General features: G+C 44.7%; 1 long non-coding RNA gene across 1 annotated transcript in view; it reads left to right on the forward strand.

The window, feature by feature from the left end:
* LOC135058056 (uncharacterized) overlaps positions 1 to 17,367 on the forward strand; it is a 51,256-nt gene extending 33,889 nt beyond the window's left edge. Inside the window, exons 3-4 of the long non-coding RNA XR_010244568.1 lie at positions 4,776 to 4,847; positions 17,206 to 17,367. This is a non-coding gene — a long non-coding RNA (uncharacterized LOC135058056). The remainder of the gene's footprint in view (positions 1 to 4,775; positions 4,848 to 17,205) is intronic.
* Positions 17,368 to 17,608: the final 241 nt, after the last annotated feature.

A 17,608-nucleotide genomic window follows, 5' to 3' on the forward strand; every position in this document is an offset into this window, starting at 1 on the left:
TGCGCATGTTCAAACTTTCACAATGCGAACGCATTCCCGGCATGATGCGATTCCATAGTGATTGACAGCCGGCGGGCATTTGGGGGCGGCAACACGGCATTGGTGGGGAGTGGTGCGGGAAACGCAGGTGTGTCATGGCCATTTTTCGGGGTGGCCGGGTGATGTTACCTGTGATTCCTGCAACAGGAAACATGGCGCCAATGCGCCAGCATACGCAGACTGGCTCTGTATTCAGGGGGGTAACCAGTATTTCCAATGTTTCTCAATTTCTGCGATGTGAATGCATTTGAAATGCGATCACATTGCAGGGCGGAGCTTTACATGCTGGGCGGCTTTGCCCTGTGCTGGGCGGCTCTCAGCATGTGATTTTTACCAGTAGCAGTTTTGCGATTTTAGCAAAAATGCTACTGATGCTGAATAACCCCCTTTGTCTGATGTTAATTTGTAGGCGGACTCCTCCCTTATGGCTTACCTTGCGCCTTTCATCCATTGCTCATTACTGTAACTATGGGATTATACTTCGAATACATGCTCTTCTGTTCTAATCTATGCAACCTTTACAGTGATTCTCATATATGCTGTTGCTATTCTGCTTTGTTGTTGTCCTTGTTCCTACATTAGTTCTGTAGAAATACCTCTGTTGACATCAGTCTAAACTTTAGACTCTAAAGTAATCGCTGTACAGTTGACCCGCCATTAGCTTTTCAGTCTTTGACTGTTATAGTTTGTGCCATCAATATTATACTTCATGTATTGGTTTTATTGCCATTGTTTTGTTTTGTTTTACACCTGTGAGCTTGTGCATTTCAAACACTTTCACTCAAGAACCTCCATTTCTAGCCCACCACAGGGTTATTATCTCCACCTCCATGTACTCTCTTATCTTGGCCTCTTCCCAGGGTCGGACTGGCCCACGGGGAACAGGGGAAACCACCGGCGGGCCCCACTGCCTGTGGGCCCTCCTCCTCCTCTAGGGATCAGGTTTCAGACTCTATCCTAGTGCACTTGAATTATGCATGTTACATTATACTTCACAAGAATATGGTTTATTATATATTTACTAAGGGGCACAGAACATGTACTCTGTAATGGTTAGCAAAACCTCTGTGGTGGCGGTGTGAGCCTGCCCACATCCTTTAGCATGGACCCCAACAACAGCATTCCCCCGGTGGGCCCTTCATGCTCCAGTCTGACACTGCCTTTTCCCCTTGATAGTTGTCTTCAAACTATCCCCCCACCCTCCCCCACCTCTGGAGCTGTAGCTGGCTCCTGGATACCCATGGCACCATCCTTCTTTACACACAAGACTTGACCACTTTCACTTTCACTGCCACAAACCCAAATCTTACCTTACCCCTCTCCTCTTGTATCTTTCCTCCTGTGCACTTCTGACTTCTACTATCCATGTTTTGGTTTTCTGTCCCCCGTTAAAAAGAAAATGATAAACATGAGTTAAAAGATGTCAAACTGAGAAAGTTTCCTTAAACACACCTACAGTAATAGGCCCTTTAAACATAGTGCATCATATTATAGATACATACCATATAAGTCCATTTGTCACTAGATCAAAAGGTGCTACAGATGTACTGTAGCAGCGTTCATCATTGCTGCGATGCGTATGCACGCGCTTACATAACGCAGCAATGACTAGCTGCGCCAGGCTGCGTCTATTCACACCTGCGACAATGCAATGTCTATGATTCACAGGTGCGAATATACGCACGCACACGCCAGCGTGCACACGTACCATGAAAACAAGTCACGGGTGCGAATAGTCGCAACTCAGATGAGCGCAGCCACATTTGTATATTGCTGTAGGATTGCACTGTAAATATACAAATGCGCTCATCCTCATCCTTACTATTCATGGCAATGCGATCGCAATAAGTGTGCCCATGAATAGGCACATGCGTTGCATACACGCACACGCTCTATAGGGAATGCATTACGTGTTCGCACCCACGACTATTCACGGACGGCTGCAAATAGTCGCTGCCACAATGCATGCGCATGTGAAAATGCATTGCGGCAAGGGTGAGTGAGGGCCCATCTGTTAATATGCATTCTTTTCTCTTGACTTGTCCATTTCATTTTACAGATACTGTAGTACAGTAGCTGATTGTAAGTATTATATGTCTGGTTTCCTTCAACGAACAAATAGACTGTGACCTCAGGAAATATCTGCTTTTCCATTGTTTCTTTCCTTGTATTGTCATGGCGATAGTTTGTATTACCATGGATAGGTAAGGGGTAACAGTAAGGTAAGGGGTAACAGTAAGGGGGGAATTCAAATGTTATCGCACCCGATCTCCCGTCTAAAGTGACAGGAGATCGCAGAGGGTGATATACAATTGATGTCCCCTATCGCACTGATCACGCGCATTAGTGTCAGGTTTAGCTGCGTAAAGACTAAATTAATGGGCACAATCTGGAAAAGTGCTGTCAATTTTCACACATTTCAGCTCGCCACCCTCGGCAGTTGCAAGCTGAAATGTAGACTCCGGCAGCCAATTGCGCACAAACGGAGCTATTCAATAGCTCCGTTGGGTGCCATCTACTGGCTGCCAGTGTACTAAACATTTGAATCTTGCCTAAAGTGTTAATTGTTTTTGTTGCTACAAATGTAACTATGTAACAGCTTTCAATGCTATACTGTATATGTTGTCATCTTGTTTCTACTCCAAAGCAAAGATAGGTATCACATGGGGTCTGGCATGATATACCAGCAGACTGGATGTCGGCTGTCAGTATACCGACAGCAGCATCCCGTCTCTCGGAATACCGACTCCTTGCAGGCTCTCAGTGCTCGCCATGTAGCAGGCCTGGTGGCGAGCTTTGCTCACCACAGGTTCTACTCCCACTAAGTTGGTGGCATGGACCCACCAATCGAGTGAGAATTAGGGGAGGGAGTTGATATGCCGCCAGTCGGCAAAATGCCAGCTGTCGGGATTCTGCTGTCAGTCTCCTGAACACCGGGATCCCAACTGCCGGCATTTTGACTGCATCCCATCACAGGTATTATTATCCTTTTCCTTTGAAAGATTATCATGTATGTTTCCTGAGGGTTTTCCAGGTACTGCGATTAATTTTTTGACGTTTGTGCTCGTCACATTTCCATAATTTTACTACCCATACAAAGTACCTTTTTTCAGAAGGCATTGCATTTTCAGAAGATACTGTATTATATATTCTTTTTGCACCATCTAACATAACAGACAAAATCTAACTAAAATGGCCAAAAAGGTGTTCTGTTTTCTATTTGAAATTCACCAAAAAGAACAAATGTGATTTCTGTTTATTATAAACACCAAACTTAAGGCCTAATTCAGCATGGATTGCAGAAGTGCTGAAAATGCTATTTGCCGATTTCAGCACTTTTGCGCATGCGTGAATGCCACTGTCCAAGTCCTGTTGGGGGGGGGGGGGGGCGGGAATGGGGTGTCGATGCAGCGTTTTGTAGGCGTCAACAGAGGGCACGGCCGGGAGAACGGTGTGTGGGGTGGGCCGCAGCGGCTGTGTGACATCATTATTTATTATCTGTTCTGTGTTTCTTCTCAGCATGTCTGAGTCTGAGGTGAGTGAGGTTGGGGAGGTGCAGGAGGATAGTGAGGTTGAGGAGGTTAGTGAGGGAAGTGAGGCGGAGGAGGTGGCAGAGGAGGCGCCTGAGTCCTCTAGTGAGAGCGATGTGGCTCCGCAGCCACGTGTGAGGACCAAGTCTGGGCGTAACGTTAAATTTACTTATGCAGAGAATGTTGCCCTGGTGAGGGAGATAATGAAGTATCATCGTCAGTTGTTTGGTCAGGATGCTGGTAAGGTGTCAGCTAGGAAAAAAGCTGTAATGTGGCAGAAGGTGGTAGTCGCTGTGAATAGTGAGGGGGTTGTGAGGCGAACAGAGGAGACCTGCAGAAAGCGCTATTATGATATTAAGTGGCGTGTGAAAGCCAAAATGTCGAAGGAGGCCAAGTCTGCATGCAAAACAGGAGGTGGACCCCCATTTGTAGCTACCTATTTGGAATATGAGGGGCCGCTGCAGAGACTGATTCACCCGGAGGTAGTGCGGGCCACATATGTGCGGGACTCTGATCGCCCCAGTGTGTCTGGTAAGTTCTTTTTTGTGTGTTCTTATTTTTGTAAACAAACAGTATGTGTTGTCTAGTCTATTATTAACTCTTAAATTGTGTATGCTCTGTTGTCCTAAATGTTAAATTAGTTATCTATTTAAATTGCGGTTTTGTTTAAACTTGATTCTTTGCCCTTATCCTTAGTCAGTTTCGGTGTGGGGCATGATGGGCCCACCGGTGTTTTAATAAAATGTGGTTTTATTTTTTGGTTTTTTTATTTAATTTTTTTTATTTTTTTGGCCTGTTAAGGCCACATATGCTGATGTATGTGTGCAAAATGGACTTTGCCCATCTTTGTAGTTATGTATTTACTTCTATTGTATGTTTTTTGGATGTGTAGTGTAAAACATATTTCAGTCCTAAAGGTGATCATTATATATATTAAAGTATGTTTTGTATTATGAGAATGTTAAATATTGGATCAAGTTGTGTTTGTAGGATGAGTTTGTCAAGATATTTTCTTTTGCATGCTGGAATAGAGTTTAGACATGTTTTTTTTTTTATTCTTTAAAACTTTACTAAAGGTATTTTTCGGGATAAATACTTTTGCCATGCACAATATTTAAACTAATATAAATGGTGATTTTTATTGACAAAACATTTCAAAACAAAATACAGAATAAGAGTAACATGTGAAATCCTTTATGTTTGCAGTGACAAAAAAAATACATACACCTTCTGGCCATGCTAGCACATTGTCTGAAACAGAGGATGATGCTGATGGAGGTAAATTCATTACCCTTTGTTGTGTTTCACACTCTATGGGGTAAATTTACTAAGATGGAAGTTCTATTATAGATAGTATGTTGCCCATAGTAACCAATCAGACTCCAGGTTCTTTCTTCTAGAACTGTCAAAGTCGAAAAATATTCCAGTACACACATCACGTACTAACCACACACACATGCCCGCTGCGCGTGCACTTGTTCCACCGTGCGTGCACATATCCGCAATTTGCGTATGGTCGCTCCCGCGGTCCTGCGCGAGGTATGGGTATTTACGGCGGAGTTTGTGAGCGCATAGAGGGTTATCAAAACATTACATATTTAATCCAAATAGTGCACATTGTACACAAAGCCCCCCTGCACCACATCAGCAAGTATCAACAGTTTAAATGATTCTAGGACTAAGGGATTCGCCTTTGCATGATAGGAAGGGACAGACTAAGGTTATAAGGTGATGTCTGGTATAGCTGTAGGGTATTTTAAGGGTAACATTCCGGTGTTGCTTAGAGGAAGATCACATGTTCCTGCGTATAGTTATGTGCAGAAGTAGAATATAGATATAAACTGTATTTACTGTAAATTATGTATGCGGCGGGAATCCAGAGGAGACCACAAACAAGAGCAGTTGAGAAAGACATCGCCCACCTTTTCAAATCAACCTATGACCTCTCCTGTAATGTAAAGATGCATCTCTGTGTCCAATGGACAAAGGGATTACAGTATCCATTGTATTGCTTTTGGAAGTAGTGTATAAAAAGCATGTTGCTGCCTGGCCGGTCAGAAGACTCTTAACGCTATCTACCTGATTAGCGGAGGACTGGACCAGGAAGCGCATGCGAATATTCTCACGTATGTACATTGACTGTAGCCATTTACTCTGTTGTATTGTAGTGTATAAATTGTATTGTTATCCCCTTCCAGATATATACGCTGTGGTGTCGGAGCCCAGTGTTTAACTACAAATCGGTGTTGTGTCCTCTTTTCCCTGCTAGGGTTTAAAGCGTATTACATTACCTAACTGTATAAGGTTTGAAAGTGTATTGATAAGGTGTGTACGCGCTGCGGGTACTTTGTGCCATCAGCGCTGCATAAGGTTTAAGGTGTAACATCATTGCATTGCATTACTACTAAGGTGTAAAGTATAACTCTGGATGTGTGCGCGCTGTGTGTACTTTGTACCTCCAGCGCGGCGTTTGCACGCTAAGTCCATACACGGTACGGGACTCTGTACGCAAATAGCGTACAAAGTACGTAGAGTGCATATTAAGTCTAACGGCCACAGCGGCTCCATGGTAAAAGTGTGTTTAAAGGTATAGCTTTATGGTTTAAGATAATATCGACATTATCAATTAGGGGCATCGTCCGGTTTTTCCTCATACCCGTAGCCGAGCAGGTTAAAGCAAACTTTATCTATCAGCAAAGGGCGGAAGGGTATCCTATGTGGACCTTTTCCTGGCCGTAGAATACACTGGAAACCCTAAGTTATTGCTGATTAGATGGTGTCTGCTCTGCATGGTTTGTAGGGATGCTGGTAGGACCCATAAAGTAAATACACAAAGCTATTTTAAAAAATCTGTGAATTTCTATTTTGGCGCCAAATGCGCACACAACACAAGCATACACCTGTACTTTGTATTTGTATACCTGCTCGCATTGTTGCCATAAGTACTGATTACTAGATTCATTTAGACCTGTGCAGAGAAATTTGTTGCTATTTAGTTAAAACATAGACTAAATATTAAGGAAGTAAACGTAAAACACAAATACAGTCTGGCCTAGTTAAACAGGTTTATACAGAAAGAAACTGTGTTGTGTTAAGTAAACGATTATAGGTAATATCGCTTACATTTATAGAAGTGTGGGATTTGTACTATTGCGGACGTACGGTTTTTGTACACGTGTCTCGGACAAAGTACGGGACTGCGTACGCAACGTAAAGACATACGCACGGTCACGTGTTTACGCAACGTGCGTAACGGTACGACCGCTAAGTACAAATTACGCATTGTTTAGTTTAGGGGCGGAACAGTAGCCACGCTACAATAGCACAAATTACTCGGTTTCCAAAATTTAGTTTAAATAAAACCTTTTTTACTGTATTACCTCTGGTACTAAGGCTGTTTATCTGAATGAAAGTTAATTTTCTGTACAGAAAAACCAAAGTGTATTTGAGTGAACGAACGTGAGTGTGCAAACATAATAAAGGTTTTGTGGACCCAGTGAATTCGGGATCCCGTAGAAGTGGTACACCAGGTGAGTGGAGACCTGGTGGCGTGAGAATAACTGGCTCACGTTTCTAGAGATTGAAGTACAAAGGAGCAAGGTAGCAGAGTACCGCGGCCCAAGAGGTCAGCAAGGTTTAGAGTACCGCAGCCCAGGGGGTTAGCGAGGTTGACCCATATAGGCCAGTTTTTTATACGCTCTGGCTGAGGTTTCGCAGCCTGAAAAATCGATTCCATTGGTCGTACGGCGGATAAGTAACAAGTACCTATACGCTGTGCTATTGGACCGCGCGTGAGTGGGTGCAATAGTTAGCGTAACGTGATACTCTTTTTACGAGCTTTGCGTAAAATCGCAGAATCATTAGCGCTGAATATAGCATACGCAAGCGTGATTTGTGTATCATAAAGGTTTAGGGAGTTTTCGCTGGTCTCTCTCAGGAAATCTCCAACAACGTATATTTACTGTAAAGGGTAAGTCACTCCCAGAAACTTCCAGTGAATAGAGGTTACACAGGGCCCTAGGTTGGGTACATACCTTCGCTAACGACAGTGTATGGTAGTATTGGCCAACGTGGGCGGTGAGTGGGTGAAAGCACTCTGAGGACTTTCACCGTTGCCTTATATTGAGTATTTTGGTTATTTTTGTGGGATTAGCCAAAAGGACTATACCTGCAAAATATGGGGGCCAGTTGCTCAAGTAAGGGACGGTCAACCAGGGTTCAGGTTGACATTCCGCGGCCCAGGGGGTCGGCGAGGTACATAATGTGTGAGAAGCATGGACCACACACAGAAGTTTTTTGCAATGAATGGGAACGTATGACTGCGGAAGATAGGGAACCATTCCCTAAGGTAGGCAGTTTTGAACCAGAGGTATTGCAGAATTTAAGGATTAGGATATGTCTGATAAAATCCCGAAAGCAAAGGATCAGACACACAAACTGTTTAAATTTATGGCAGCAAGAGGGCGATATGCAAAGGGAACTAGCTTACGCAGCAGGTTCCAAACCTAGCAGGAAAATGATGGCAACCGCACCACCACCACCGTATATTGTAGGGGAGAAAGTGGCTACAGACAATGGCATATTGGTATCTGATAAGAGTATAGTTGATAAATGTACTAATGCTAACCCGTGCAAGTTGTATCCCATTTTAAACTTTCCTCAGGAATGCGAGCAAGAAGATGAGCCCAGCACGATATCGGCACTCTCTCTAGCAGCCACCATACAGAACACTCAGGTGGGCACGGCCCAACCAGTAAGATCAGTTGCAAGGCCCCCTAGTGGAGGGATAAGTGAGGTCATGTCCACAGGTAAGTACGATACCATACAATAGCACCTCAGATTGTGAAGTCAACTCAGAATGATGTATTTGAATTAAATCCTGTCAGGGTGATCGCAGTCCCCAATGGGAAGACTGACGCTCAGGGAGTCACTCCCATCAGGAACATTGCTTTGCATTGTCCTTGGTTCCGGACAGAATTGAGGACAATTATGTCTGAATTTCCCAATCCCAGAAAGGATCTAGTCGCATGCCAGAGGTTTATTAAAGAATTAGGTAACGCCACCGAACCCACAAACAAAGATTGGCGAACAGTGCTACGAGTATGTTTACCTACCAATATTGACCCTGCGAAATTCATTACTGATTGCAAATTAGACGCAGAAGTACCTCTCACTGATGAGTACACTCAGGAGAATGTACGACAGATCAATCTGCAGTTAGGAGTATATTTCCCTACTGTTGTCAAATGGAATAAAATCTTTTCCATAAGACAAAAAGAAGGTGAAATGGCATCTGAATATTTCCATCGAGCACTGCAGGAAATGGCTAGATACACCGGGGTCGAGGACATTAAGGAAAATGTACATCACAGGGAGGTAGCTGTGTCAGTATTACTGGACGGGTTAAAAGAGACATTAAGAACAAGGGTACAAACCTCTCTACCTAACTGGAGAGGTATCTCGGTGGCTGCATTAAGAGAGTCCGCTATCGAGCACGATCGGAAATCATTAAGCACAGGGAGTCACAGGGGGATAAGCTGATGACAGTAAGTATAAATGCCCTTACAACCAAACCACATCAGCCAAAACCCCAGACCCCTGATGGTAAGTCGCATGTAGTAGTATGCTATAACTGCCGGAAGGAAGGACATTTTGCACGAAACTGTAGTTATAAAGGCACACATAAGGTATATCGACCCCCTAGACCAGGATATGAACCACATTATAATACACATGATAGGGATCAGGGATCACATAGGAGAAGTTATGAGCCGCATGCAGGGGAAACAAGGAGGTACCCACCAAGGAGGGACTGGCAGACCTCTGAAAATTCTCAGTTACCCCCCTCACATATTGTAGCTACCAGCGCGCTGCGGGAGGGTCACAATATACAATAGGGGTTGGGCCACACCTGTAGTCTGCAGCCAGTGAAGTTGATTGCTAGCCTTGGTAGTGAACCTGAGGTCACAGTTGATGTAGCTGGTAGATCACTACCTTTTCTTGTAGATACAGGGGCGGCCAGGTCAGTGTTAAATTCAACGGTAGGTATAAAAACCACGGGTAAAACTATTTCGGCAATGGGAGTATCAGGAGTAGTACAACACTACCCTTTGAGTAGACCTGCGGAGATTACGATAGGGCCCTTGCAGACCAAGCATTCCTTTTTGTTAGCTGCATCGGCTCCGACTAATCTACTTGGGAGAGATCTATTGTGTAAAATGGGGTGTGTCATATATTGTACTCCTGAGGGTGTCTTCTTGGATATACCCGAGAATCACGTTCAGGAAGTGCAGGATATGTTAGACACCCCACAAAGGCTAATGTCACACTCTGCTGGTATAGACAGGTGTCCATCCAAGGTAGAGGAAATTATCTCACAAATACTGGGATCCCTCTGGACCAAAGATGGACAAGACACTGGATTGATGGCGAATGTAGCTCCCGTAGTAGTGCACATAAAAGATGGTAGGATAGCTCCAAAAATCCCACAGTATCCTCTGAAGCCAGAGGTGGAATTAGGAGTGTACCCAGTCATAGAGCGCTTGCTACAACAGGGCATCCTAGTTAGGACATCCAGCACTGCCAATAGTCCCATCTTCCCTGTGAAAAAGAGTGGGGGGAGGGGTTACAGGCTAGTGCAGGATCTAAGAGGGATAAACAAGATAGTTGAGAGCCAATTCCCAGTAGTGCCAAATCCAGCTGTCATCCTCATGCAAATTCCCCCTACTGCAAAATTTTTTACTGTCATTGACCTCTGTTCTGCTTTCTTTTCTGTCCCTCTGCACCCTGACAGCCAATACCTGTTTGCATTCACATACAGGGGAGTACAGTACACCTGGACTCACCTACCCCAAGGTTTCATTGACAGCCCAAGTATTTTCTCCCAGGCTCTGCATGACTGTTTACAATCCTTTCAACCTGAGAGCGGATCAGTATTAATACAGTATGTAGATGACTTACTGCTGTGTTCTGATTCACTCGAATCGTCCTTGAAAGACACGAAACAGCTTCTGTTTCACCTTTCTAATACGGGACACAAGGTTTCAAAGGATAAGTTGCAGTTGTGCCAGACCAGGGTAAAATATTTGGGACATTGCTTGACGCAAGGCCTTAGACACCTTACCACTGATAGAATACAGGCGATTCGCGCCATGACTCTGCCACAAACCCAGCAACAGATCCGCACTTTTCTTGGAATGTGTGGGTACTGCCGAAACTGGATCCCAAGGTTCTCCATACTGGCTTTACCTTTGCAAGAAATGGTCTCTTCAAACAAACCAGATCGGATCTCGCACACAGATGAGTCCGAACTGGCATTTGAGAGACTCAAACAGTGCTTATCACAGGCACCTGCATTAGGCATGCCAGATTATGGGAAACCCATTGAACTGTACGGTACGGAAAGTGCTGGGTGTGCGGCAGGTGTCCTAACCCAGAGACATGGTGATGCCAGCAGGCCGGTAGCTCACTACAGTGCACAGTTGGACACCATAGCGCGGTCTCTCCCCACATGCTTGCGAAGTGTTGCAGCGATGGCTTTGCTAGTGAGTAAAAGCGAAGACGTAGTGTTAGGACACAACCTGACAGTCCTTACGCCTCATGCAGTGTCAGCCTTACTGAACTCCGCCCAAACCAGACATGTCTCATCAGCGCGGTTTACAAGGTGGGAATTAGCACTAATGGCCCCTGTAAACATCACCATAAAGAGATGCAGCGCACTAAATCCTGCAACTTATCTGCCAGGTGTGCCTGGACAGGCACAAAGGGTGGAGGATGAGAATGATGGTGAAGGAGGATTTAGTGCAGATACTGACACGCATGATTGTATGGAATATCTGAACCAGACTTTCACCGCGAGACCTGACATTAGTGACAACCCACTGGAAGGCGTAGATTTTACTTTTTACACTGACGGTAGTTGCCACAGACAGACGGACTCGGGAGACTTGTGTACTGGATACGCAGTTGTAGATGACAGAGGTATCATAGAAGTTGAACCCCTGGGCCCACCGCACTCAGCACAAGTTGCTGAGCTGGTCGCCCTAACCAGAGCGTGTGAATTGGCCAAGGGTAAGTCAGACAATATATATACAGATTCTAGGTATGCCTTTGGAGTAGTGCATGATTTCGGGGGCCCTATGGCGCCTCAGAAATTTCATGACGGCAGCTGGCACACCTGTAGCGCATGCATCCCACATAAAAAGGCTTCTAACAGCGATACAAGAACCAGACAGAGTGGCTGTTATCAAGTGTAAAGCACATACTTACAACCAAGATCCAATCTCACTTGGTAACAGCCGGGCAGACGAAGCTGCTAAATCAGCAGCCAGCACCCCCATACAAACAGATATCACATCACTGATGATATTCAACACCATCAACACACAAAAATTAAGTGAAATGCAAAATTTGTGTTCTCCACAGGAAAAGGCGGTCTGGAGGTCAAAGGGATATGGCCAGGAGTCCTCAGGACTCTGGACAGGGTAAGCCAGTGGCCCCCAGAGCATATCTTCCAAGCTTAGCTGAGGCGGCACACGGTCTGACTCATCTGGGTAAAGAGGGTATGTGTAAGCTGGTGAGAGCCTACTGGTGTGCGCCAGGATTCTCTTCTCATGCGGGTAAGAGAGCAATGACATGTCTTATTTGCTTGAGGAAGAATATTGGAAAGTCAATACCAACAGAACCATCCCATATCCCGCCGACAGACGGCCCTTTTCAGGTAATACAAATTGATTTCATACAGTTACCACCCTGTAGGAATTTAAAATATGTGTTATTCTGTATTGATGTGTTTTCCAATTGGGTAGAAGCGTTCCCTGCTGCCACAAATACTGCTACGTTCACTGCAAAGAAAATTGTGCAGGAATTTGTGTGTAGATATGGTATCCCTAGAATAATTGAAAGCGATAGGGGTACCCATTTTACAGGTGAAGTCTTTCAGGTTATGTGCAAACTGATGGGAATTAATAGCAAGCTGCACACTCCGTACCGCCCACAGGCGAGTGCAAAGGTGGAGAGAGTAAACAGCACTATTAAGAATAAGCTGAGCAAAGTGATGGCTGAAACTGGATTGTTGTGGCCAGAAGCTTTGCCACTAGTATTGTACAGCATCAGAACCACTCCCAGGTCCCCCCTTAACCTATCACCCTTTGAGATTCTTTTTGGTCGATAGCCCCATGTAATGATAGACCCCCAGGATGATTTGAAATGCAATAACGAAGTGACTGTAATATATTTGGTTAAGATGAGCCAACAGCTGAGGAATCAAAACAAAAATCTAAAGCTGGTGATTCCTGACCTACCAAACAGTAATTGTCATGACATTGAACCTGGGGATTATGTAATGATTCGAAATTTTCTACGCTCAGGTTGCCTCATTGACAGGTGGGAAGGACCGTACCAAGTCTTACTAACCAGAACGACAGCGTTAAAGGTTGCCGAAAGAGAGACTTGGGTCCACTCGTCCCACTGTAAGAAGGTCGCTGACCCAGAGAGAACCCGTGACAAAGAGCAGAGTGTAGAGAACATCGTATCACTGGAGTGTCTGTCCTGGGAAGGTTGGAAGGCAGGACTGTTGTCACGGCACCTGAGCGCGGAGAACAACAAGACCAGAGGCGGTTGTCGCACCAGTTTTTCTTTTTTATTATTTTCTCCATCTCCCACTACCCTCCTTCTCTCCTTCCCTTTTCCTCCCCCTTCTTGTTTCCTTTCTCTCCCCTTAACAAGATGGACTTACCCCAAGAGACTGCGTTCCGGGTTTTCCTGTTAACCCTGTTGTTGACCAGAACAGTCTGTTTCGGTGAGAGTCCCAGAGAGGTCGAGAAAGGATCTGGAATGGGTTCTGATGGCGAGGACGGATTTGTAAAATTCCAAGAGCAACACATCACTCGAGCAAAGGCGAGTATCAGAAAATGATCTGGTAGTCAGGGAGCTCAGAGGCACTGTGAAGGGTTATTGGCTGAGGAAAATTGCATTTGTAAAAATTGTGAGAACAGAGTTGAGGATGGGTGCATCCAGAGATGTCAGTCCAGCCTTAATATCAACATGGACCGTCATCCATTGAGTGATTACCACTCACTAGTGGGTAAGGTTTTAAACCAAACAGAATGCTGGGTGTGCTCACAAGTACCTCAAGGTCAGAGCAAGTCAGGATTAGTACCGTACCCTTTAGCAATAGATGAGGTACTCAAATTACGGGGTGGGAGACCGGTGGACAAGAAATTTAATATTTCTAGGCCCCCTAGTTTGAAGCTCCACCAGTATCATGTAGATAGAGCCTTATTATGCTTCAACATTTCCAATTTCCAAAAACCAGGAAATTGGGAGGTGACATGGAATAACTAGACCATGGCCTTTTCGCATAGAGATGATAGGATACCCATAGACTCTGAACTTGTACGCCAAATAGCCAACAGTGGAGGTATTTTCGGTATAGGTATACTCGAGGAAGCAAGACCATGTGGGTTGGAGAAGTATCACCAGGGTACTGTGCTCATATCATCCAGCCTGATACTTGTACTGAGCAGATGGGAAAACTAGGGATTGGGTTTTTCACTTGGAAAGTTTGTAATATGGTAATGTCATATTCTGTCCCATATGTTCTCCCCGATGATGCCTATTTCATATGTGGGAGGAAGGCGTATAAGTGGCTTGCCCCAAACTCAGAGGGATTGTGTTGTGTTGGAAGAGTGTGGCCAGAGGTCATGACCATAACCCATGATAAGATGAAAGATGTTCACCGCAGTGCTCAGGCTCCTTATACTCATACTCACTATGAACACATCGTTAAGAGACACCTCATAGATAGGACAGAGCACGTAGCCTCTGATTTGATCCACGAATCCACCGGGATTCAATTCCTTCTCGCATTAGACATCACCCGTACTATCAGAGGAATTATAAATTATAGGTACATCCATGCGCTAGCGAACTTGATAGATAATATCACTGAGATGTATGACGACACCTTCAGGTATACGGGTAGGGAGTTGCAAGCTTACAAAACAGAACTGATCCAGCATAGGATGGTCCTCAATTATATCACAGCCGTGACGGGTGGGTACTGTGTCACTTTGGCAACTCAATATGGTGTGAAGTGCTGCACGTATATTACAAACAGCACTGACGACCCAACCGAGGTCATCGATCAATAGATGGATGATATCTTGCAGTTGAAGTGGGAGTTCCGAAGGAGACACAACCTTACCCTGACTGCTGTGAATAATGAACTGACCGGCTGGGTCTCATGGTTGAACCCACGAAATTGGTTCTCAGGTTTAGGAGAGTGGGCTCAAAATGTTATCATGAGTGTAGGGAAGTTTCTCCTTTGTATCCTGGGAGTCGTCATAATTATTGGTTTGATATTTAGGTGTGTTCGAATCCTAATGCGGCGCAAGCACGGCACAAAATTGATGAGTTTAAGGAGCGGGGGCATTGTCACAGCAGCAGATTTAATTTACGACCCATCCATAGAGACAATGTTATGATAAGGATTGCAAATTAATTCCATGGCCTGTTTCTTTCACCCGTTTTTCCTTTGTCTCCCCTTTTGCCCAGATACACCGATCCGGAAAAGACATCGACTATACCCAAGAATGATTACGAAAATGTTATGTGAATGTATTTTAGATATGTGTCTTATCTTCATCTCTACAACCTTCAGTTAGTGACACACATAGTCGACAGGTGATATCCACATATATTAGCACTCACATATGTTCCCCCTCCATGTATCATCAACTAAATGTGCACCCCATTTGTTGGAACAAGAAGCCGAAAAGAGCTCGGTAGTGATTTGTTGGCCCACTTACAGACCCTTAATACGGGATAAGAAGGATTTAATGTATACTTCGCAATACCTCGAAGCTTATCTAGAACATATACGGCACGATGATACATGCCCCTCAGACATGGATTCATACATACATGCTTTTACTATCCCACTAGGTCATACGTTTCCCGCCTACACCTCTCCTCCTACCATCCAACCATCTGTAGATATTGTATTGTATATTTTTCTGTTTAGTGTTTAGATAGTGGCAGTTATTGTTGACTGCCAAAGGGTGGACTGTCAAAGTCGAAAAATATTCCAGTACACACATCACGTACTAACCACACACACATGCCCGCTGCGCGTGCACTTGTTCCGCCATGCGTGCACATATCCGCAATTTGCGTATGATCGCTCCCGCGGTCCTGCGCGTGGTATGGGTATTTACGGTGGAGTTTGTGAGCGCATAGTGGGTTATCAAAACATTACATATTTAATCCAAATAGTGCACATTGTACACATAGCCCCCCTGCACCACATCAGCAAGTATCAACAGTTTAAATGATTCCAGGACTAAGGGATTCGCCTTTGCATGATAGGAAGGGACAGACTAAGGTTATAAGGTGATGTCTGGTATCCAGCTGTAGGGTATTTTAAGGGTAACATTCCGGTGTTGGTTAGAGGAAGATCGCATGTTCCTGCGTATAGTTATGTGCAGAAGTAGAATATAGATATAAACTGTATTTACTGTATATTATGTATGCGGCGGGAATCCAGAGGAGACCACCCACAAGAGCAGTTGAGAAAGACATCGCCCACCTTTTCAAATCAACCTATGACCTCTCCTGTAATGTAAAGATGCATCTCTGTGTCCAATGGACAAAGGGATTACAGTATCCATTGTATTGCTTTTGGAAGTAGTGTATAAAAAGCCTGTTGCTGCCTGGCCGGTCAGAAGACTCTTAACGCTATCTACCTGATTAGCGGAGGACTGGACCAGGAAGCGCATGCGAATATTCTCACGTATGTACATTGACTGTAGCCATTTACTCTGTTGTATTGTAGTGTATAAATTGTATTGTTATCCCCTTCCAGATATATACGCTGTGGTGTCGGAGCCCAGTGTTTAACTACAAATCGGTGTTGTGTCCTCTTTTCCCTGCTAGGGTTTAAAGCGTATTACAGTACCTAACTGTATAAGGTTTGAAAGTGTATTGATAAGGTGTGTACGCACTGCGGGTACTTTGTACCGTCAGCGCTGCATAAGGTTTAAGGTGTAACATCATTGCATTGCATTACTACTAAGGTGTAAAGTATAACTCTGAGTGTGTGTGCGCTGTGTGTACTTTGTACCCCCAGCACGGCGTTTGTACGCTAAGTCCGTACACGGTACGGGACTCTGTACGCAAATAGCGTACAAAGTACGTAGAGTGCATATTAAGTCTAACGGCCGCAGCGGCTCCATGGTAAAAGTGTGTTTAAAGGTATAGCTTTATGGTTTAAGATAATATCGACATTATCAGAACATAGGTTCTCAAACTTGGTCCTCAGGACCCCACACAGTGCATGTTTTGCAGGTCTCCTCACAGAATTACAAGTGAAATAATTAACTCCACCTGTGGACCTTTTTAAAATGTGTCAGTGAGTAATTAATTCACCTGTGCACCTGCTGGGTTACCTGCAAAACATGCAGTGTGGGGTCCTGAGGACCGAGTTTGAGTACCTGTGTTCTAGAAGGTGCTAGATACATGAGAATTCGAATATGTTTGTTTGCTATGGGCAACAAACCATTTTAAATGGAACTCCTATCTTTGGAAATTTACCCCTATGTTTCTTCCTAATTTATGCAAACACTTCTCTCAACAGGAACATCCTCTGCCGTTGTGCCCCCGCGAAGGCGAAGCCTAGGTGTGACTAGCAGGCCACCACTTCAGGCATCACCCCCACGCCGCATATAGGTGGTTTCACCCGTGCCCCCACAACAACTGCTGGACAGTCCCCCACGCATGCCCCCACAATCACCACATTTGCCAGGTGAGTTGATGTGTGTAATCCATCATTTATAAGTTTAGGAATAATTTAGTAAATTATCTAAGTATTGTGAATGCTGTGAAATGTAGATGTTAAACTGCAGTTGTCAAGTTAGCCACATAATAATTAGAGATGAGCGGGTTCGGTTCCTCAGAATCCGAACCCCCCCGAACTTCAGCCTTTTTACACGGGTCCGAGGCAGACTCGGATCTTCCCGCCTTGCTCGGTTAACCCGAGC

The sequence above is a fragment of the Pseudophryne corroboree genome, chromosome 3, assembly GCF_028390025.1.
Source record: "Pseudophryne corroboree isolate aPseCor3 chromosome 3, aPseCor3.hap2, whole genome shotgun sequence".
In the NCBI taxonomy this organism is placed as follows: Eukaryota; Metazoa; Chordata; class Amphibia; order Anura; family Myobatrachidae; genus Pseudophryne; species Pseudophryne corroboree.